Source organism: Heterocephalus glaber, unplaced genomic scaffold (genome assembly GCF_053883595.1).
Source record: "Heterocephalus glaber isolate CG9 unplaced genomic scaffold, H.glaber_assembly_v1.0 deba00001864, whole genome shotgun sequence".
Taxonomy (NCBI): Eukaryota; Metazoa; Chordata; class Mammalia; order Rodentia; family Bathyergidae; genus Heterocephalus; species Heterocephalus glaber.
In genome coordinates, this window is record NW_028258504.1 from 148190 (window position 1) to 171887 (window position 23698).

General features: G+C 40.9%; 1 pseudogene; it reads right to left on the minus strand.

Annotated features, from left to right (window-relative positions):
- Nucleotides 1-6985: 6985 nt before the first annotated feature.
- Nucleotides 6986-7721, minus strand: LOC147820512 (phospholipid scramblase 1 pseudogene; annotated as a pseudogene).
- Between the last annotated feature and the right edge of the window lie 15977 nt (nt 7722-23698).

The following is a 23698-nucleotide window of genomic DNA, read 5'->3' on the forward strand; positions in this document are numbered from 1 at the left end:
CAGTTGGCTCCTGGGCCTCTGGTCTGGTATACTCTGCTCTCCACACAGGTGCCCTATTCAGGCTTCCGTTCACCAAGACCAATATGATCCAGCAATATTTCTGTGATATTCCTCAAATTCTAAGGATATCATCACCAGGTGTCCAGTTTTCTGAATTTGTAATCATTGCTTTAAGTGTTTGCTTTGTCTTTTTATGTTTTGCATTTATGTTTGTGTCATATGTTAATATATTTTCAACTGTGCTTAAGACTTGTTCAGGGGAAGCCCGTAACAAAGCAATATCCACCTGTACCCCACAGTTGGCCATTCTTTTTTTGTTTCTCATTTCTGGGTCAGTGGCTGTCTTAGGTCCCATTCCAAACAAACCATCCCTTAAGAATCTACTGATGGCCATGTTCTACATCATAGTGCCCCCATTTGTGAACCCCATCATCTACTGCCTACGGAACAGGGAGATCAATTCTGCTCTGCAAAGAATGTTCAACAGATTCTCTGAGTTGAATTCAAAGATTTTTACAACTAAAACTTAAATATCAAATCATCAGATGAAAACAGTTTAATTGATATTTGTTATTATTTCATACATTGAAATCTATGCCTGTGAATCATCTATTTTTAGTTGCTAATAGATTTTCTTGTTGTGTGCACCTGTTTTGGTGAAGTACAAAACTACGTCTTCATTTTCTTGCTGGGCTTATTGAACATGTTGTGTATTTTATCCCTAGTCCCTAAAACTGAAAGTTTGGTTTACATTGCAAAAATGTTTTGGATATGTTTTCGATGATTCTGGCCTAGAAACAAGAGAGGCACCATAAGGAATAGGGCATGAGTTATATGTTTCACCTTAACATATCCCTGTGCTGTCAAGAGAACTCCAGGTGCTGGATCTGACCAACCTGGAGAAGCTCACTGAATGGTCCTGTGAGAAGACCCTGCAGTCTGCACTGTGCTTTTTGCACTCACTCTTCCACTCAGGCTGGGATGAGTAACACAGTAATTAAAAGGGGACAACTAAGAACTAAGGACCCAGTGGGGCTTTGGAAAGTGAGACCCTCACCAACCACTTCTGCTCCATCTGCTAAAACCCTTTTGCTCGCTCAATGAAAATCAAGACACACAAATAAATGAGTTTTCAAAGAACTGCAATTTGGAAGTGTTTTGTTTCTGCCTGTAATCTGAATGAAAAGATGCAGGCCACCCTTAATCCATTCAAACTTGGTGAGCAATGAGAAAAATGAATCAGAGGGTAGCATGGAGACAGATGGAAGGATAGCCTCTCCTAGAATCTCCCTGGAGAACAGCAGACAAAGATTGCCCTGTGTGGTGAAACTTTTTCATCCAATATCACATAAAAATGGATTCACTCCAGATCAAAAGAGTTTTGTTGTTCTGATTTTCAATAGTTGACTCTGCACACTGGTGGCTAAAATACATATTGGTAAATTGAGCCTGAGAACTTAATCTCAAATTCTCCACCTGCTTCATCTTGAATAAACCTCAGCATGCAGGTGCTGCTGCACATTTAGACTCAGTCCACCACTGGAACAGTAGGTGAGTCTGTCTCCCTGCATCTCTGTGCTTATTGTTCCTTGCATAAGCTGGTGGTGGTTGACACCATGGACCTGCTGTCATCCAGAGCTCATATCCTGATGAGGTTCTAGATGGGGCTCACCCTCCTCCAAGGCCTGAGATATCTCAACTTTCAATGTTTTATGCCTGAGGAGGCTACATCTGTGAAAAATTAAAATTTGTGGGAATGTAAGACACAAAACTTGATTGATCTCTGTATCTGTTGTGAAATATTTGCTCTAATCAAGGCTACTAATGTAGGGATAGAGACCTGTGGGCAGGAAGAGATGACGTACCCCCTGCCCCGGCTTAAGGAGTTCAAATAGCTGGCAGAACAGGCTTAATCACCCTTGAAATTTGATAGTCTGCAGTTGCACCCTTTCACATTGTACCCTGCAAAGCTTGGTTTACTAAGATCAAAAGGAAAATGAACCTTGGCCCTAAAATGTAAAAGTTCCCCCAAAGACCCTTCCCTGTTGTCCCTAGCAAGGAGCTAAATTAATGATTAAACAATCAAGTAAGGGCTCCCTCAGGCTGAGGCAAGATAGAACTCCAACTACTAACAGCATCTTGAGACCCCCTTCAATGATGGCTCTCTTTTGGGCACCCCTGCCTGTCTGACAGAAGGCATCTGTACTCTTGCATGCTTGATGAATAAAATCCAACTTTGCTTCTACACTTTTGGTCTCTATATGATTCTTCCACATCCTTCTGCATCTTTGGGTGAGACAGGCCCAGGACTGTAGGGACTTTCCACTTGTCTCCACCCTCAAAATTTTGGGGGGCTCATCCGTGATCAAGGTAGAGACTGACAAAGAGCTTGAAGACATCACACTAGGTCAGTATACTCAGCCTAAATGACAGTGGGTGCAGTGGGACACTCTGTTTCTTGGCTTAGTCCTCAAAGTAACCCCCCAGCATGATCTAATATGGTGGAATACTCAAGGCTGGGCCCCTTTTCTAGGTGACAGGGGACCCCAGGTCTGGAGGAGTCATAGCTTGTTCCTGACCATTCTGGAAGGAATCCAGGTACTTGCTCACTACCACTTCATGGCCAGAGGGTCACTTAAGTGCTGACCAGCCTATGTCAATTTGTGGCTCTTCTAGCTCAGTAGTTAAGAAAGACCATGAGGTGATTGGGAGGATGGTTGAGGACTCCCCATATCAAAGTGATCACTCTGACCTGGAGCTCAGGGATCCAGATTCTTCAGACACATATCTGACCTCTATCTGTCTCCATCTGAGCACTCTCTCCTGGAGTGCTGTGGGTTCTCCAGTTAAGGCTGCCCCTTCTTCCCAGACCGATCTATGATCATCCCTTCCCAGGAATCTCTGTGCCAATGCAATCTAATTGGCATATAACAGGGCCCCTCAGATATTGGCTCCAACCCTCTTTTGAGTCCCAACTCCAATGCCATCTCTTTGGCCATGAGCTAACTTTCCTGTCCCCCTTGACTCAGACATTCCACCAGAGTGATGTGGCCGGGGGCCTCTAACCATACTCCAGTGTTTTGACATCCTATGGTCTCCCCTTCCTTTGCCCATGGCTCTCCCATCAAATCCTTACCAGTTCTGTCTCCAAGGACCAGGAACCAGTCCTAACCTAAGCAATTTGTCCCTTAAGGCCATATTCAACCCTTTAAAACTGAGGGCTTATTGGGAGCTCCATGCCTTTGAGGAATGGCAACATCAGAGAAATCTGGGATACAGAGGGAGCTATTGTGGGCCCAGAACAAGTCCCCTCATGGAGGAGGGGAAATCTGTCTGTTGCTATACCTTTAACTAGCCTGGGACCAAGATTCCTGGCATCCAGAACCCAGATGTGGTCTGGGGAGATTTTCGCCTTGGGTCCTCATCCAGAACCCCGTCATTCCCACCTAGGCCTGTAAGAGGAGACAGAATGGTGTTCTTTCCAACCAGCTACAGGATAAGATTACTGAAAATGTATGTTGCCAGTTTTACTTAGAATGCCCAGTAGATCCAGCCCAATCTGTTTATCTTTCTTCTTCTTTGCTTCTGTTTCCCTTTCCCTCTTGAGGCTAACTGTAAGTTTCTTCCATTTTTTTCTCTCCTAGATGGGGGCTGAATCCTCTGTTATCCCTTCATATTTTCCTCTGGACTGTCTACTTAAGCATTGGAAAGACCAAGATCCAGAGAATTTAAGGAAAAGAAGACTCATTTTTTTCTGTACTGAGTCATGGGGCCAATATCCTTTGGGAGATGGAATTCAGTGGCCCAGTGGGGGAAACATAAACTATAATACCATCATACACCTAGATCTCTTTTGCAAGTGAGAGGGAAAATGGAGTGAGGTCCCATATGGCCAGCACTTCTTTGTCCTACAGGATCACATAGAATGGGTCTGGCAGTGTCACATGGAGCCCACTTTGCTCCTAAAGCAGACCTTTCTTTCACCCCAACCAGAAAAGTAAGCACTCTGGGAATGAACAAATCAGAAACCTGCACCTCCTTATAATGGAGAAGCTCCTGTACTCCCCTTGACATCTCCAGAGTGTCTCTATCTCTTTTGGGGAGGGACTAATCCATAGGTCATCTTCACCTATTCAGATTTGGGGGACATAAATAAGGACCTCAGCAATTTCACCAAGGATCCTGATACTTACATAAGGTCCTTTAACTGGGTCACCACCCTCTTTAACTTAAACTGGGAGGATGTCATATTTATCCTCAGGGAAACTCTTGGTGATGGAGATGTTGTGAGAGTTCTGGCTGCCGCAACTTGGGTGGCTAATTCCTATCATGAGCCCCATAGAGGGATGACGCTCAGAGGGGGAAGACATAAATATGCTCCCTTAGGAGATGAGGCCGTTCCTCATGCCAATCCCCTTTGGGACAGACCTGATGAAGATGGCATCAAAAAGGAGGCCCAATTACATTTTTTGTATTGCATCAAGAAGGGACTAAAGAGCACTAAACTTAAGTCCATCAATTATGGAAAATTGAGCCACAAATTTCAGAAAAAGAAAAAAGCCACAACATTTTTCTTCCAATTCCTCTGAGGTGTTATGATCAAGTTCACTCAGATCAATCTTGAGAGCCCAGAAGGAAAGTCCCTATTGCAGGATAAGTTAATAACCCTTCCTGCTGCTGCTATCTGCAGAAAACTTCAACTGCTGATGGCAGACCCAAAAAAGGAGTCCCCTGTGATCAGGGAAGCTATCAAAACCTTCTACAACAGGGATATCAAGGTTAAGCAAGAGAAGAGGGACAGACATAAACAACTGCTGGCAGAACTCAAGGAAGGAACATCTGCTGAAGCTGACTAGGGAGCCTACAGGTCCCCCGCCAGAATCTGTAGATTTTGCAGGTCTCAAGATCAGATAAAGTGAGACTGCCTTTTCTGGAAGGCCAAGATGTCCCCCAAACCCTCCCAACCTTGCTTCACATGTAGGGAAACCCACTGGGCTGATGAATGCCCTCTAAGAGTCCAAGGCCTCAAATGTCCCCAGTGAGTGTCCCCAGAGTCTTGCACTTTAGCCCCACTTACTCAAATACTCCCATCCAAAACCCAGCGGGGCACAGCCTTCGAGCTTTCTCTTGACACACCCACCAGCTTCTCTGTTCTGCCTGAGTTTTCTGAGCCTCTCTCCTCATGCTCAACCTTGGTTCAAGGAGTCTCAGGACAAACTGTCAAGAGGTTCTTTTCCAAACCTGTCTCTTGCTTTTGGGGAAACTTACAGTTCTCCCATTCTTTTTTGATCATGCCAGAAACTCACCCTCCCTTGTTGGGAAGGGACCTCCTTGCAAAAGCCAGAGCTCAACTTTTCCTATCCTTCGGCCTCAATATTCCCTGAGTATGTCCCCTGCAAGAGGTAGATATTGACCCCACCAACTGGACTGATGGTTGGACAATGGGAAGAAATGTACAAGGTACCCCAGTCACCATACACATGAAAGATCCTCTCCATTTCCTTCACCAGAAACAGTATCCACTTAAACCTGGGGTGAGGGAGGGGCTAAAGCCAATCATACAAAACCTCTTGCATTAGGGATTGCTACAGGAAATTGTAAGCCCATATAACAGTCCCATTCTTGGGGTCAAGAAGTGACCTAACACATGGAGATTAGTTCAGGACCTGAGGCTTGCAAATGAGGCTGTGATCCCATTGCATCCTGTGGTCCCCAATCCTAACACCCTGTTAGCTCAAATACCAGAAAATTCTAAATGGTTTTCAGTTCTGGATTTAAAGGATGCCTTCTTTTGCATTCAATTGGCTCAGGAAAGCCAAGGCTACTTTTCATTTTAAAATCCTGTGTCCAGAGTGGGAACATTAACATGGATTGTCCTCCCCAAGGGTTTAGAGACAGCCCCCAACTCTTTGGACTGGCTTTAGCCCAGGATTTGTTAGAATGGAAAAAAGAAAGTGTTACCTTGTTATAGTATGTGGATGACATGATGTTATGTGGGGAACTTCAGGAAGCAGTAAGAGGGTCTACAAATTCCCTTCTCAATTATCTAGCATCTAGTGGATACAAAGTATCCCATGAAAAGGGACAGATGTGCCAAGAACAAGTTACCTACTTCGGCTTCATGATTTCACGTGACAAAAGAGCACTAAGCATGGGCAGAATTGAGCCAAATTTGGCTTTCCCCCAGCCTCAACATATTAGGCAACTCTGAGGATTTGGGGGCATTACTAGCCTTTGCTGGATTTGTATATGCAATAAAGGCCCATCCATTATACCAACTTCTCCTGGGGCCACAAAATCCCCAAACCCATATCTTCATTTGGAATCTTGAGGCCAAGAAAGACTTCAAGAAGCTAAAAGAGGCCCTGACAGAGGCCCCAGCCCTTGGACTCCCAAATAAAGAAAAATATACACTCTTCCTGACTGAGAGACAGGGGGTGGCCATGGGAGTGTTAACCCAAACTCTGGGCCCAGACCTCAACCCATAGCATATCTGAGTAAAGAACTAGATCCTGTCACCAAGGGGTGGTCAAGATGCCTGAGAGCATTGGCAGTCACAGGAATCCTGGTTCCAGAGGCACACAGGCTCACCCAGGGAAGGAGAGTCTTTGTCAAGTCCCCTCCTGATTTTGGATGGCCCTTAAAGGGTCACCTTCACCCTTGGGTTTCTGACACCCAGATCCTCAAATATCAGGTGTTGCTGGTAGAGGCCCCTGATGTGACCCTAGAGACTTGCCAGGGTCTTCACCCTGCCACTTTCTTTTCTGATTCACAAGAGATAATCATGTTTGTGTTGAAGGTTTTTTTAAAGCCATCATGTCTTTATTCTTGCAGATATGAGTGATTTCCATAAAGAAAAGACAATAATTGAGTTTTCTTTTACATAGTCTCAACAATAGATTTCAATTTTTTTAGTATATGTGCTGCAGAAGAGAGCACAGATTTCAATTTTTTAAGACACTTTCATCATTCCACCACCATGCTCTCAATTTTGTTTCCTATTTTCACTTAATTTCTTCAAAAACATGAAGTCAATGAGAAAACACGCACCAAGCATAGCAGCTTTTATTTTCACATCAAGGTCCAAAGGGAACTGGATCCCAAAGTTGTTGGCATCTGTGAATGCCTCTCTCAAAAACCCAGGCAAGTACTTGGTAATCTTGCCAACTACAGATTCTTCATCAAGAGATTTAATCTTAAAATCAATATCTGTACAGCATCTGCATGCAACAAATGGACCAGTGATTTTTAGTACATCTTCTCTCCTCTCATTCTGAACAGCATACTTTGGCAGACATGGGTGCCACTTCTGAGTAATGTACCATATTGGAACACCAGGAGAAGCTTGGATTTCAATTTCTTATAGGCAGCAGGGGAAACAACAGTCATCACACCTTAGTGGTCTCTCCATAGCTATGACTTCTCGGCTCAAATTATAAAGAATCCTCAAGGTAAAAGGCCTACATGTTCCACAGCAATTTTGAGTGCAGCAATCAGTATCTTCCACTGCAAAGTAAACCCTCTGTCCAATCCTATTCTTAATTTCAAATTTATTATTAGTTTCAAAGCCTGTTAAGACTTCCAGAGGTTCAACTTGCTGGTGAATCAGAATCTGATCTATCTCACTGAAATATTCCAGTCCAGGTGGACAGTTCAATTGAGCTGATGGTGCTGGCATCCATGATACCCCTGTGGGTCCACCTGGCTGATTGTTATATCCTGGTTCATTTTGTATAGGAAACATGGGTTGGAAAGCACCTAGTTGGGTGGTGGGACTGTGTAGTCAGTTGGGGAACCTGGATATGCACCCTCAGGCTTCAGATAGCCAGAATATCCCAGTCCTTGTGGTGTTGCTGGTGGAATAACAATACTAGTATTGACTGGTATACTCAGTTGGCAAATTTATTCCTGGATGTGGAATATCCATTTGCATGTCTGCTGCTGCCATGGTTCTTATGCAGGAATCCACTCTTCTGTCAGTGGCTACACCTCAGAGGGACTGGTGCCAACACCAGAGGCTTAGGTTTTCATTTCCTGAAACACTCATGTACAACACAACTTTCTTTCCTGCCCCCACGGTGGGGCCTGGGGCCTCTGACGCCTTTTGCCATGGCCCAGCTGGTGATGGGAAAATGTTTTCAACACTAGGAGGAGATGCCATGCCTACCTTCCTGCTCCTTGAGAGGCCCAGAAACATTTGTCCTGTGGTTCAAGATGGATTTAGACATGTGTCTCCACCTGGACCTGTGTTGAAGTTTTGATCGAAACTCAACTACTGAGGCTAGGACTTTATGATCAGCCTCTCCAGGATCCTGAGATAGAACTATTTACAGGTGGAAGTTCTTTCATATCCAATGGAGAGAGGAAAGCAGGGTATGCTGGGGTAACTGCCTCTGAGGTTCTTGAGGCAGGCCACCTTCCAACTTTCCAGCTTCTCGGTGTAGACTGCCCCGAGGAGGTAATTTTGTCTGTGAGGTCACTTAATTTTCCAGCCCATTTAGACCTCACCCATATACCCACTCCTCAAAAACTCTTGGAAGCTAATATCAAAGGTTATTATTGGGACCTTATCCAATCAACCCTAGATATATCACCTTGTTCTAAGAACCTGACTTGCTTGATGGAACCCGCAACAGAAGTTCCTCTCATTCAGATTTTCAATCAGCACCACTGTTACTGATGGCAGACAATTAAATGCCAGGTATTTGGGGGAGAGGTTGGCTGGGTTAAATGCAGAGACATCGATCTCATACTTCCACAGGTCCAAATGTGCCAGACCACAGAAGACCTACATTTTACCAATTGGGTCAGACCATTAGAGGAGGAATAGGACCTTCGGACACAGTCTGTCTATCCAGTCACCACCCCTGACCACCTGATAGTCTACACTGACCTTCCTCGGGACAAAATAGAACCTAAGTACTGGAATTGGACAACGATGTCACTGCTGGAGGGTGGTCATGCACTTGCCACCCCTCCCTTTCCTTTTGAGATCCCTGTTATTAGTAGCCCTAATTCCCTGATGTGGGCCAGCACCTTATGCATAAGAGCACCCAATAACAAAGCCCATCTCATATGTGCTCCACCTAGTTACTTATTCTATGTACTCCTACCCCAGCCCAATTGAGCCATAGGACTCCAGTGCCTAGATCCTGGCACCTGTGTTGAGGCTTGGAGACATGTCAAACTGAGTCCCCATCCTGAAGGAATATTGGCTCTCAGACTTTAGTCAATTCTCTATGGCAAGGGGTTTGTCTTCCTGACAAAAGAGGGAACCCATAACCTTCATTGTCCTAGGAATAGCAGCGCTTGAGGCTGCCTTGGGGAGGAATTATCCATGGTGTACTTGTCAACACAGTCCAAATCAAAAACCTCATGGCTATGATGGCTAAGATTGCTGAGTCCATGGGAAGCAACTTCTGAGACCTTCAAAAGTCTCTGGACTCCCTGGCTGGGATGGTTCTGGAATGCAGACAGGCTCTTGACTGGATGCTTGCTAGTCAGGGAGGTGTATGTGTCATGCTAAACAGGTCTTGCTGTATGTACTTAAACAACTCCCGGAAGGTAGAAACCAGGACATCCATCATTTTGGACAGAGCCAAATGGCTCCATGATCAAGGAACAGTAGACCAACTCTCTTCCCCAGTTTTCACTCAGATCAAGGGTCTAATTCCAACCCTGAAGTCCTGGGTCTTACCCTTCATAATACCCTTCCTCCTCATTCTACTCATGTCTCTTTGGCCCATGTATAATTCATTGCATAACTCACTTTATTTCAGAATGCATCAGTGCTGTCAAGATGCAGAGGGTACTCCTGATGGAAGCTAAAATAGACTTGTCCTCCTTCTAGCAGTGACCCCTCAATTGACCTCCTAATGAGTGCCCCACCATGCTTCCTGTCAGTGCCCCCTTTCAGCAGGAAGTAGCTCCAATGGTCATTGCCCAATGTCCCATTAGCAGTTGGTAGGGTGCCTTATAGGGAGGACTGTAGGGATAGAGAACCATAGGCAGGCAGAGATGAGGGACACCCCCCGCCATGGAGTTCAAATAGCTGGCAGAACAGGCTTAACCACCTGTGAAAAGCTGACAGTCTGCAGCTGCACCTCTTCACACTGTACCCTGCAAAGGTTGGTTTGCTAAGATAAAAAGGAAAAAGGACCTTGGTCATAAAATGTAAAAGTCCCCTGAATAGACCCTTCCCTGTTGTCCCTAGCAAGGAGCTAAGTTCATCATTAACCAATCAGGTAGGGCCACCCTCAGCACAGAGGCAAGATAGACCCCCAACTACTAAAAAAGCAGCATCTTGATATCCCCTTGAATGGTGGCTCTGTTTTGGGTACCCCTGCCTGCCTCTCTAAGAGAAGGCAGCTGTACACTTGCATGCTTGGTGAATAAAATCCAACTTTGCTTCTACACTTTTGGTCTCTATCTGATTCGTCCACAAATTTCTGCATGGTCCAGGGAGTCAGGCCCAGGACTTTGGAGACTCTCCACCTGTCTCTGCCCATGACACTAACAAATTCACAGTTTTACCAAAATATATCTGCACCTAGATCATTTTCATACCTTTTCTCAAGGTAAAAATAGTCTGTAATTTAGATTTGGAAAACATTTTCAAAGCTATGATGTTAACATATCTGAATCTTTAAAAGTTTGGGAATGAATTTCTTTTGCCCTATCTCTATTTCTATATAAATGAATACGTAGACTTCCTCCACATATTTTCTTCTTTTTATTTAAAAGAACAAGTAGCTTGATTTCTAATTTTCAGGGGTAATTTATAAAATTATGTCAACCTAGTTTTTCATTTTGTCTTTCTCCCTAACTCCACAGTAATCTTTCTGCATGTGAATTTCCAATTAATCTCCCACTATGAGTTAAACTTTTTCAATTATGAAGTCAAGATTTTTCTGTTTGGAAAATTTTCACTTGTAGATGTTTTTAATTTGGTAATTTATTCATGAATTATAAAATAAAAATTGTATTTATTGTTGGACACAGCATGATATCTAAAGTTTTACAAAATGGAATGTTTCAATGAGGCCAATTATTCTGTTACAATTAGATTTACCACTTTTGGGTGTGAAACATTGAAAATATACTTTTGTTAGCGATTGAAAAATATTTGATATCTCGCTCTTATAGTCACTGTTCAGTACAACTGATGTGGAAAGCTTGACCTTTCTGTTTAATTAAATTTTTGTGCATTTTGATTAATATTTACACACTACCCATCAAACACCCATTGCCAGGATCTGGTAACATTCATTTTACACTATAGATATGAATTCAACTTTGTTAGGTTCCACATGTAAGTTCGATCATGGAGTATTTGTCTTTCTATGCTTCCCTTATACCAGAATGTTCTCCAGATGCAGCTATATTGGTGCAAATGAAACTGCTTTCCCCATTTTTAAGACTGTATGATATTCCACTGTGTGTGGGTTTCTTTATCTTCTTATCTGATGAGTGAACATAGGTTGGTGCTGTATGTTAGCTATGTGAACAATACTGCAATGAGGGGAAGAGAGCAGACATTCCTTCAGTACACTGAATTCATGTCCTTGGGATCATACCCAGGATGGGATTCCTACATCTTATACTAGCATTGATTTTTGGAGGAACTTCCATGCTGTTTTCCATGATGGCTTGTGCTAACATGCAAACCCAAAAAAGGGCACCAAATGGTAATATTATTCTACACCCTCTCACACACAGTCACCTTTCATCTTTTAGGCAATAGTCATTGGAGCAATTGTGAGGTAATGTCTCCTTGTAGTTTCAATTTACATTACTGCAGACTAATGATGATTAACAGTTTCTCATGCGTCCATTGACCCCTTTATGTGTTCCTTTGAGAAATGCCAATATAGGTATTGTTCCTATTCTTTTACTGGATTATTTCTTTGCTTCACATTGAGTAGTTTCAGTTCTTTATATATCTTAGATATTAGTCACATTTCAGTGCATTGCTTGCAAACATTTTCTTCCAATCTGTGAGATGTCTCTTACTCTATTAAATTTCTCTTCTTTCCTATGAAAGACTTTTAGATTAATGCAATCTCATCTGAAACATTTTTTGTTCATTTTATTTGCTTTTCTTGGCTCTACTTTTACAGTCATACCTAGGATATTTCAGCCCATTTGAACATTGGAAAAAAGTTCCCGTATGGTTTTTTCTGGGAGTTACACAGCATAAAATCTAAAGTGAAGATCTTAAATTGATTTTTGTATGTGTGATTAGATAAGGGTCCTGTCTCTTTCTTCTACTTGGGAATATAAACTTTTCCAATATCATATCTTGAAGAAATTTTCCTTTCTGTTTGTCACTTTGTTAAAGATCAATAGCAAGGTAAGTGAAAAAAAAAAAAATGCCTGTGTCCCCATACATCTTAATCACAGAATCTGGTACTTACTGCACTTTGATTCTCTCCCAAAGTAAAAAGTATTATAAAAGAGAAATGTTTTATGAGGACTCCAGAATTCTATCACAACAGAGCAACTGAAAACACTCACAAACATCTACTTTATGAACTCCTACAAAAATTGCAATAAGAATGGGAGGAGTGTGTATATATGGAGGGAAGCACTTTGAAAAGGATTAATAGCAATTAGTATTTTATTGTATTTTTGTGGTACGTAAATACTCACTGTGTATATGATCATACCTCGTAATGTTTGACAGTATGTGGAGAAGTTTGAACTCTTGTACTTGGTTGGTGAGAATATCAGGAAGTATAAAAATATGTGAAACAAGTGAACTCCCTCATAAATTAATACAAAATTCCTTTAGGATTCTGCAATCCTACTGCTGGGTGTTACACCCAGTGAGACAGAACCAACCAGAGACCGATATTTAATCCACACAGGAGTTTATTACTGGCCAGGGCCAGAGCCAAGCATCAGACTGGAGCCTCAAGTGGGGGGAGATTAACATATTTTATACACCTTTGAGGACAGTAGTTTCTAGGCCCCCCCATATGGGATAGAACTAGTAAAGCAAGCAAAAGGTACAGAAGCAGAACTTTCTGCTGTTAGAACATTTGTAAAACAATAGTTGATTAATTGTTGTTTCTAAGAGACTCTAAGGGGAGGAGGTTTCTAAGCTTCCTCCTTTTGAGTTCATCTAAAGGGCAAGCAGGTGGGTCTTTCAGCAGCAATATGGAATCTGTCTCGCTAACTAGGGTCCTCCACTGGTTATAGATTTAAAAGAAGGAAAGAAGTGTTTTGTGAGCATGCACTCTTTTCTGTGAGCACAATGGCTAAGTAGACAAAAACAAAAGGCAACAAAGTATGAAGGTTGCGTACAAGATAGTTGAGACACCAATGAAGAGCGAGTATCCAGCTCATAAGAATACCTGAAGGGGAAGAAGAAAAGGGTAAGGGCACAGAAAACATATTGATTAAATGAGAGCGCAAAAGTTCTCTAATCTTGGCAAAGTAATGGAGGAGTTGGTACTGCTGGCCCATAGACATGACTACAGAGGATCTGCACCATGACATGTTATAGAAAAAGTCTTGAAAGTGTAAAACTAATAAATGTTTGGAAATATATAAAAAAGAAAAGATGATGACATGGTTATGGGCAGCCCTATTTGCCCAACTATAAGCACACTAGCAGGAACCTTATTGTGCAGGGGACCAGAGGATGTTGTATTTCAACTTCTGAAACAAAAACAATTGTCAGCCAAGATTACTACATCTGAGAACATGTTCCTTCCACATCAAAGGAGAAATAAAGACTATCCATGATAAGCAAATGAAATAAATTGATGTTTACCAAGTCCATGCTCAATGAATCCTAAACCTAAATTGAAAGATTTAGGTCCCACTGTCCCACTGGGACAGCCTGAGAAAGTATAAATCTCCCTGGAAGAATAGATATACAAAAGAGAAGTAGAAAGAAGTTGAACCTCATAAATGTAGTAGTCTTGTCTCTAGGCACATGTGTTATTGCTGTGAAGTCCACTAAGGAAGGTGCCTGTCTCCAGGTATCTAAGAGTTTTCCCTAACATTACTCTCATTTTGTCAATTATTGCTGGTGAATGTACTGTTGATGAAAATATCTAAATCCAAAGTTCCTATTGCTGTGAAAGGAATGTGGAAATGGACCACTTTCCTTTCTTATGATGACACACAGAAGTATGTACGCATTACTAGTATCTCATTAACCTGAAATGCATATTCTTGTTCCATCTGAATACAAGGAGAAGGGAAATTGTATCCAACAGACTGAATGGCATATTTGTTGGTGATATTTAGATGAGGAGTGCTATCTGCACCCTGTGAATCCTATCCCAAAAATAAGAGAAAGAAGAAAGTAAATATTAATGATAAATTATCAATTAAAAAATAAACAAAAATTCAAAGCTAACATAGTTTGGGATTGTTGTAGGAGCAAGCCTCTGAGTTTATCCCCAAACAGGGAGTCAAGGAGAACAAAATACAATGACACAAATATAATTTGGAAGAAGAGGTCCAGGGAACTCCTGGCTCCACTGGACAAGGAGGATGAACTGATAATGTTCCTCACTTTATTAGTTTCTCACAAAGAAGCAAGCAAACATATGGTCCAGGGCTCAAGGAAAGTTCACCAGGGTCTCCTATGTAGTGGACTATACCCAAATGTGCTTCTTCTAATGAGTCTACAGGTGAAGTTGTTTCTGTCCTTGAAACTGATTGAAGCTGGCATGAGATCATGGACAGTTCAGCCCAGACTCTGGTCTCACACCTAGTTTCCCACAGAATGTGTTCCAGGCCATCTTCAAATATTTGACACTGATTATCAATACATACAGTTTAAAATATTTAATTTTAAACAGTATTTATGACTATTCACACACAATGAGAACTCATAATATGCTCAGAGTCTAAGGGTAATCATCACTTTTATGAAAGCCATTTCAGATAAAAAGGAAGGTGCTCAGAATCACATTGCATTTTATGGTGGCCTGATAACACTTTCACAAGTGGGGTACTGGCTTTTGGAACTGCTCTCAGGATCCTTCTCAAGGGCCCTCCATGTGCTGACCCCTCCTGCTCCTGGTGGGTGTGGTAAAGCTGCAGGTTGAGTGTGCTGTGGAGTGCTCACACACATGTATCCCAGAAGGCAGTGTGTATCCCATGTGGGCAGCATGGTCACCAGTTTGGGCATGAGAGGTGGTGGAGATTTAGGAGGTGGAGCCAGCAGGACCTGGGGGCACAGTAGGCAAATGCAACCCCTTTCTCTTCATTCATTCTGTGGCAGTGTGTAGGTTTTTCTCATCAACAATAAAAATACTCCTTTCCAATGATATCAGATGAGGAAGGAGAATGAGTAGTTTAATTATACATTAATGTAATTGCTGGGATTCTACATTTATTCCATAGCAAAAAACAACCTATCATTCCTTAAAGAATAATTGAAGTATGAAAACTGAATACCTGTTAGTGAATTTCTTATGTTCTGATTCAAATTTTGGGTCATAAATGATTCTGTAACAACACCTATTGGTCCTCTGAGAAATACCAACTCACAGAGAGATTGGACCTTCTCATCATAGCACTCAGACTATACAATGGCAATATTCTATCATTTACTATAACAAATAAATTAATCTTATAATCAAATGTGAATGTGGGATATTATTGACAATCCAGTGATGTATGAAACATTTTTCAGTGCTTCCATTTTTAATATAGTGCCACACATATAATTTAGTTCTTATAAATTGTATTGGAAATTTATTTATTCTAAATGGTGTGGTCAGAAATCATGACCAATTAGAAGCTGGAGGAAATGTGGTCTCCTTGGAGTTGGGATCACTAGATCCCCAGAGCTCCTCAGAACTGTGGCCGCCACAAATCCTTGGTGAAGACTCAGCAGCCTCACAGGCATTTCAGAAGCAGGGCTGCACTCAGATTCCACACTGGAGTCTCACTGAGAAGTCAGTTTGCATTTTACTCACTGAAGAAAGAAGCAGGATCAAGGATCTCATCAAGGCTCTTAACATTGGGTAAACACAATATTCATTAGTGAACTTAGACTCATTACTTCACTGCTCAAGTAATTTTTTTTTTTTTTTTTTTTGGTACCAGGGATAGAACTTGGGTCCTTGCGCTTACGCAGCAGGTGACAAAACCACTGAGCTAACTCCCCAGTCTCAAGTAATTTTTAATTAATTAAGTTTCATGGTACATTTTAGGTATATATACGGATCACATTCATCATCGGGAATTTCTCCTTGTGCACGGTATATCTTGATTCTTTTATCCCTTTTCCCTAACCTTCCTTCAACCCCTCTTCCTCTCATTTACAATAGCTTTGTTTACATTGTTTTCCACCTTTTCTCCTTGTTTACTTTTCCCTCTTCATCCAGTTCCCCTTCCCATTGGAATATTTTCTTCCTATTTCACAATATCTATTTTACATTTTGGTCCTTGTTTACACTTTCAGATATTTGTAGATATTAATTTATATATTTCTATTAACATTGCTAATGAACCCATGGCATACAAGCACCTGTGAAATACTTTAAATTCTTAAGCCCATGTAACTATTTGAAACCCATATGATGTATGTTTGCTTCCATAATAGACAGATTGCTCCAGATTTTAATTTGTTTCAGGCAATTAGTTCCTAGATGCTCTTCAAAGATGTATGTTTCACATACTCTGTGGGTCAGGACAGAAGGGAGATATCACAATGGTTGGAAATCACCTGAGTAGTGAACAACAGTGTATCTAAATCACCTCTTGACATTGATTTAAAAGAGCAACTATGAAATCTACAAGGAGATAAAATGGACAGGCATTTCATACAAACCAAAGCACATAGGAAAAATATAGTCTTTAAGTTAACAAAACAAGACTGTTGCACTATCTTGTATGGTTGTTATTAATGGAAATTTATGATAATACCAAAATATGATCAGATATTAAAATAATGCTGATCCTTGCATATATTATTATACATGACCCATTTAATTATACATGGGAAATTAGCAGTTGGAATCATGTTGTTGTCTACATTTTAAATCTTAAGGCAAATAATATGGGGGATAGATGAAGAAAGATGTAGTAAAGACAAGACTGGAGGACAGCAGATGATCAGCCAAGGTTTGGGAAATTGGATAAGATAGTAGGACAGAAAGTGTTAAGGATAAAGCAAAAGACTATCAGCATGAACCAGAAAGACAAGGAAGGATTTTCACTCACATGAATATACCATAACCTCAAAAGAGATAGTAGAGGAATGAAAGAGGATGGGTAGGAAAGTTAAAGATAATGGTAGAAACTTTAAAAAGACAGAAAGAAGAAACAAAACCAACAAGGAGAAAATTAAATAAAACCATAAATTAAATTTCCTCAGGAGTCCACAGTCCTGTAGTAGTGTCCAAGGCAGGTAGTGTCCCAGAAGTGGGCTGTGATTCCCACACACTCTGGTAGAGTTTGATCTTGTGGGGGCTGGGCTGGTAGAACCCAGCAGCTTTGGGTGTCCCTCTCTGGCCCACCCAAGCCTCCCCCTTGCTGTGGCACTCAGGGCAGCTCTCAGTCCCAGGTACAGTTTGCTGTACTGGGTCATGTGGTCTTTGCATAACCTCCTGATGCATCCCTACTGGCACTACTTCTCTATCCTGTCCAGACCCGCTTAGTGGGGGGTGTGCTGCTCAAACTGGGATCTCCTCTCTAGGGGATTAATTGCCCTTGCTAAAATCACACATGCTTCTGTGTCTTCCTCTCAAGCTGTTGGTCACAACCCAAATTTTTCAACTGTGGTGCAGTCCCAACTTTGAAGTACATGACAGAGAAAGAAACAAGAGAAGGGTGCAGGCTGGAGGCCCTGGCAGCTATGTCTTTTGTGAGGAGGAGGCTAAAGAGACCAGAGACTTCTCTCCCAAATCTAGCCTGTGTGGCTTGAGTGAGCTGCTCCTTTTCAGCCCATCAGTTTCCAGGGCACTTCCCAGTGTGGGGATTCCCTGGCAGCCCTGTGGGCTGGTGCACTGGTTTATGAAGCCTGGGGCTGTGTTTGATTTGATCTACTGGTCTCTTATTTCAGGTTGGTTTGGGCATCATGATGTTTGTCCCTCCCTTTCTTCCAGTTACCTGTGTTTTAGTTGATTTTTCTCTGAGTAGGTCCAGCGTGGCTCCTTGCCCTCTCAGCCTTGTTGACTTAGACTCTGCTTCAGTTTTCTGTGGCTCTCCAGGACATTGTCTCTGAGAGCTTCTGTAATGGCACTGGGTTTCGGAATCCCAACTGCTCCTCATTCTCTAGGTCCTGCATGGGATAATGATTGTGATGCAGTCATTTTGTGGCTGATGCTCTGCTCAGTTTTCCCTGACAGATCCCATGCACGAACTTGAGCAGCCTTTGACAATGACTTTGATCTAAAGGACACCAGGCCAGTGAGGCCTCCCCATTCTCTCACTTTAAGAGCTCTTCCAAACCTGTGTGTTAGCACATCATCTCTTTAACCATCATCTGTGCAAGGTATTATTTTGTGTAGGAAGTAAAATTTCTCTTTTCCTATTGGCAGTATATGGCCAATTCCCTTCTTGTACCTCCTTATCAGTGTATTTTATATTAGAACAAACAAAAATAACTGCTTGAAGACCTCCAAAATGCACTGTTCTGCTAGGCATGGAGTGTAGTCTCTGATGGTTGCAGATGCTCCCTGAAGACCTCCAATTGCTTTCATGGCTTGTGCTAAAATTTTCTTCTACAAACATTGTTAGAATTTATCTGTACTCATGTTAAAGCATTCAAAATCATAAATAATCGGCTTACAGATCACTTTAGCACTAAATTTAGTTACATAAAAATCCATCTAAATATTTTAAAATTTTTATTGGTGAAAAACAAAATTGATACATTACAGTAAAGAAAATATTAGCATATATGTGTTTGTTGACATTTTACATGTAGTTAATTTAGTTACAAATCATTGACAATATTTCTGGCTTTTATGTGCACAATAATTATTTTGTACCTTTATTTGGGTCTCCAGTCTTTTAAAATGTATTTTATATGAATGGCTTTCTCTGATCATCCTTTGAATTACATGTGGTTTCTTCTCTTAGCCTTACTTTGCTAAATGAGGAGAAAATCATTTGTGCACAGAATGTTACTATTAACAACATTGACTGCTTAAACTGGTACTACTCACATCCTGTAAGTCACTGAAGCAAGCCAAATCATGCTTATTTTAAAATTGCTAAAATAGCAGAGATGGGCATAAATATCTGCTTCTCATCTCCATCTCTTCTTATTCTGTGTAATAAATGCTGAATTCATCTTACATTTTTAATCTTCACCATCATCAGTATCCAGTGCTTAAGAGGAAATCCATGGATTTTTCTGTCTTCTCCAACTTCTTCCCACTCATATTTTGAAATTATTTGCCTTAAGATTTAAAATGTAGACAACAACATGATTCCAACTGCTAATTTCCCATGTATAATTAAATGGGTCATGTATAATAATATATGCAAGGATCAGCATTATTTTAATATCTGATCATATTTTGGTATTATCATAAATTTCCATTAATAACAACCATACAAGATAGTGCAACAGTCTTGTTTTGTTAACTTAAAGACTATATTTTTCCTATGTGCTTTGGTTTGTATGAAATGCCTGTCCATTTTATCTCCTTGTAGATTTCATAGTTGCTCTTTTAAATCAATGTCAAGAGGTGATTTAGATACACTGTTGTTCACTACTCAGGTGATTTCCAACCATTGTGATATCTCCCTTCTGTCCTGACCCACAGAGTATGTGAAACATACATCTTTGAAGAGCATCTAGGAACTAATTGCCTGAAACAAATTAAAATCTGGAGCAATCTGTCTATTATGGAAGCAAACATACATCATATGGGTTTCAAATAGTTACATGGGCTTAAGAATTTAAAGTATTTCACAGGTGCTTGTATGCCATGGGTTCATTAGCAATGTTAATAGAAATATATAAATTAATATCTACAAATATCTGAAAGTGTAAACAAGGACCAAAATGTAAAATAGATATTGTGAAATAGGAAGAAAATATTCCAATGGGAAGGGGAACTGGATGAAGAGGGAAAAGTAAACAAGGAGAAAAGGTGGAAAACAATGTAAACAAAGCTATTGTAAATGAGAGGAAGAGGGGTTGAAGGAAGGTTAGGGAAAAGGGATAAAAGAATCAAGATATACCGTGCACAAGGAGAAATTCCCGATGATGAATGTGATCCGTATATATACCTAAAATGTACCATGAAACTTAATTAATTAAAAATTACTTGAGACTGGGGAGTTAGCTCAGTGGTTTTGTCACCTGCTGCGTAAGCGCAAGGACCCAAGTTCTATCCCTGGTACCAAAAAAAAAAAAAAAAAAAATTACTTGAGCAGTGAAGTAATGAGTCTAAGTTCACTAATGAATATTGTGTTTACCCAATGTTAAGAGCCTTGATGAGATCCTTGATCCTGCTTCTTTCTTCAGTGAGTAAAATGCAAACTGACTTCTCAGTGAGACTCCAGTGTGGAATCTGAGTGCAGCCCTGCTTCTGAAATGCCTGTGAGGCTGCTGAGTCTTCACCAAGGATTTGTGGCGGCCACAGTTCTGAGGAGCTCTGGGGATCTAGTGATCCCAACTCCAAGGAGACCACATTTCCTCCAGCTTCTAATTGGTCATGATTTCTGACCACACCATTTAGAATAAATAAATTTCCAATACAATTTATAAGAACTAAATTATATGTGTGGCACTATATTAAAAATGGAAGCACTGAAAAATGTTTCATACATCACTGGATTGTCAATAATATCCCACATTCACATTTGATTATAAGATTAATTTATTTGTTATAGTAAATGATAGAATATTGCCATTGTATAGTCTGAGTGCTATGATGAGAAGGTCCAATCTCTCTGTGAGTTGGTATTTCTCAGAGGACCAATAGGTGTTGTTACAGAATCATTTATGACCCAAAATTTGAATCAGAACATAAGAAATTCACTAACAGGTATTCAGTTTTCATACTTCAATTATTCTTTAAGGAATGATAGGTTGTTTTTTGCTATGGAATAAATGTAGAATCCCAGCAATTACATTAATGTATAATTAAACTACTCATTCTCCTTCCTCATCTGATATCATTGGAAAGGAGTATTTTTATTGTTGATGAGAAAAACCTACACACTGCCACAGAATGAATGAAGAGAAAGGGGTTGCATTTGCCTACTGTGCCCCCAGGTCCTGCTGGCTCCACCTCCTAAATCTCCACCACCTCTCATGCCCAAACTGGTGACCATGCTGCCCACATGGGATACACACTGCCTTCTGGGATACATGTGTGTGAGCACTCCACAGCACACTCAACCTGCAGCTTTACCACACCCACCAGGAGCAGGAGGGGTCAGCACATGGAGGGCCCTTGAGAAGGATCCTGAGAGCAGTTCCAAAAGCCAGTACCCCACTTGTGAAAGTGTTATCAGGCCACCATAAAATGCAATGTGATTCTGAGCACCTTCCTTTTTATCTGAAATGGCTTTCATAAAAGTGATGATTACCCTTAGACTCTGAGCATATTATGAGTTCTCATTGTGTGTGAATAGTCATAAATACTGTTTAAAATTAAATATTTTAAACTGTATGTATTGATAATCAGTGTCAAATATTTGAAGATGGCCTGGAACACATTCTGTGGGAAACTAGGTGTGAGACCAGAGTCTGGGCTGAACTGTCCATGATCTCATGCCAGCTTCAATCAGTTTCAAGGACAGAAACAACTTCACCTGTAGACTCATTAGAAGAAGCACATTTGGGTATAGTCCACTACATAGGAGACCCTGGTGAACTTTCCTTGAGCCCTGGACCATATGTTTGCTTGCTTCTTTGTGAGAAACTAATAAAGTGAGGAACATTATCAGTTCATCCTCCTTGTCCAGTGGAGCCAGGAGTTCCCTGGACCTCTTCTTCCAAATTATATTTGTGTCATTGTATTTTGTTCTCCTTGACTCCCTGTTTGGGGATAAACTCAGAGGCTTGCTCCTACAACAATCCCAAACTATGTTAGCTTTGAATTTTTGTTTATTTTTTAATTGATAATTTATCATTAATATTTACTTTCTTCTTTCTCTTATTTTTGGGATAGGATTCACAGGGTGCAGATAGCACTCCTCATCTAAATATCACCAACAAATATGCCATTCAGTCTGTTGGATACAATTTCCCTTCTCCTTGTATTCAGATGGAACAAGAATATGCATTTCAGGTTAATGAGATACTAGTAATGCGTACATACTTCTGTGTGTCATCATAAGAAAGGAAAGTGGTCCATTTCCACATTCCTTTCACAGCAATAGGAACTTTGGATTTAGATATTTTCATCAACAGTACATTCACCAGCAATAATTGACAAAATGAGAGTAATGTTAGGGAAAACTCTTAGATACCTGGAGACAGGCACCTTCCTTAGTGGACTTCACAGCAATAACACATGTGCCTAGAGACAAGACTACTACATTTATGAGGTTCAACTTCTTTCTACTTCTCTTTTGTATATCTATTCTTCCAGGGAGATTTATACTTTCTCAGGCTGTCCCAGTGGGACAGTGGGACCTAAATCTTTCAATTTAGGTTTAGGATTCATTGAGCATGGACTTGGTAAACATCAATTTATTTCATTTGCTTATCATGGATAGTCTTTATTTCTCCTTTGATGTGGAAGGAACATGTTCTCAGATGTAGTAATCTTGGCTGACAATTGTTTTTGTTTCAGAAGTTGAAATACAACATCCTCTGGTCCCCTGCACAATAAGGTTCCTGCTAGTGTGCTTATAGTTGGGCAAATAGGGCTGCCCATAACCATGTCATCATCTTTTCTTTTTTATATATTTCCAAACATTTATTAGTTTTACACTTTCAAGACTTTTTCTATAACATGTCATGGTGCAGATCCTCTGTAGTCATGTCTATGGGCCAGCAGTACCAACTCCTCCATTACTTTGCCAAGATTAGAGAACTTTTGCGCTCTCATTTAATCAATATGTTTTCTGTGCCCTTACCCTTTTCTTCTTCCCCTTCAGGTATTCTTATGAGCTGGATACTCGCTCTTCATTGGTGTCTCAACTATCTTGTACGCAACCTTCATACTTTGTTGCCTTTTGTTTTTGTCTACTTAGCCATTGTGCTCACAGAAAAGAGTGCATGCTCACAAAACACTTCTTTCCTTCTTTTAAATCTATAACCAGTGGAGGACCCTAGTTAGCGAGACAGATTCCATATTGCTGCTGAAAGACCCACCTGCTTGCCCTTTAGATGAACTCAAAAGGAGGAAGCTTAGAAACCTCCTCCCCTTAGAGTCTCTTAGAAACAACAATTAATCAACTATTGTTTTACAAATGTTCTAACAGCAGAAAGTTCTGCTTCTGTACCTTTTGCTTGCTTTACTAGTTCTATCCCATATGGGGGGGCCTAGAAACTACTGTCCTCAAAGGTGTATAAAATATGTTAATCTCCCCCCACTTGAGGCTCCAGTCTGATGCTTGGCTCTGGCCCTGGCCAGTAATAAACTCCTGTGTGGATTAAATATCGGTCTCTGGTTGGTTCTGTCTCACTGGGTGTAACACCCAGCAGTAGGATTGCAGAATCCTAAAGGAATTTTGTATTAATTTATGAGGGAGTTCACTTGTTTCACATATTTTTATACTTCCTGATATTCTCACCAACCAAGTACAA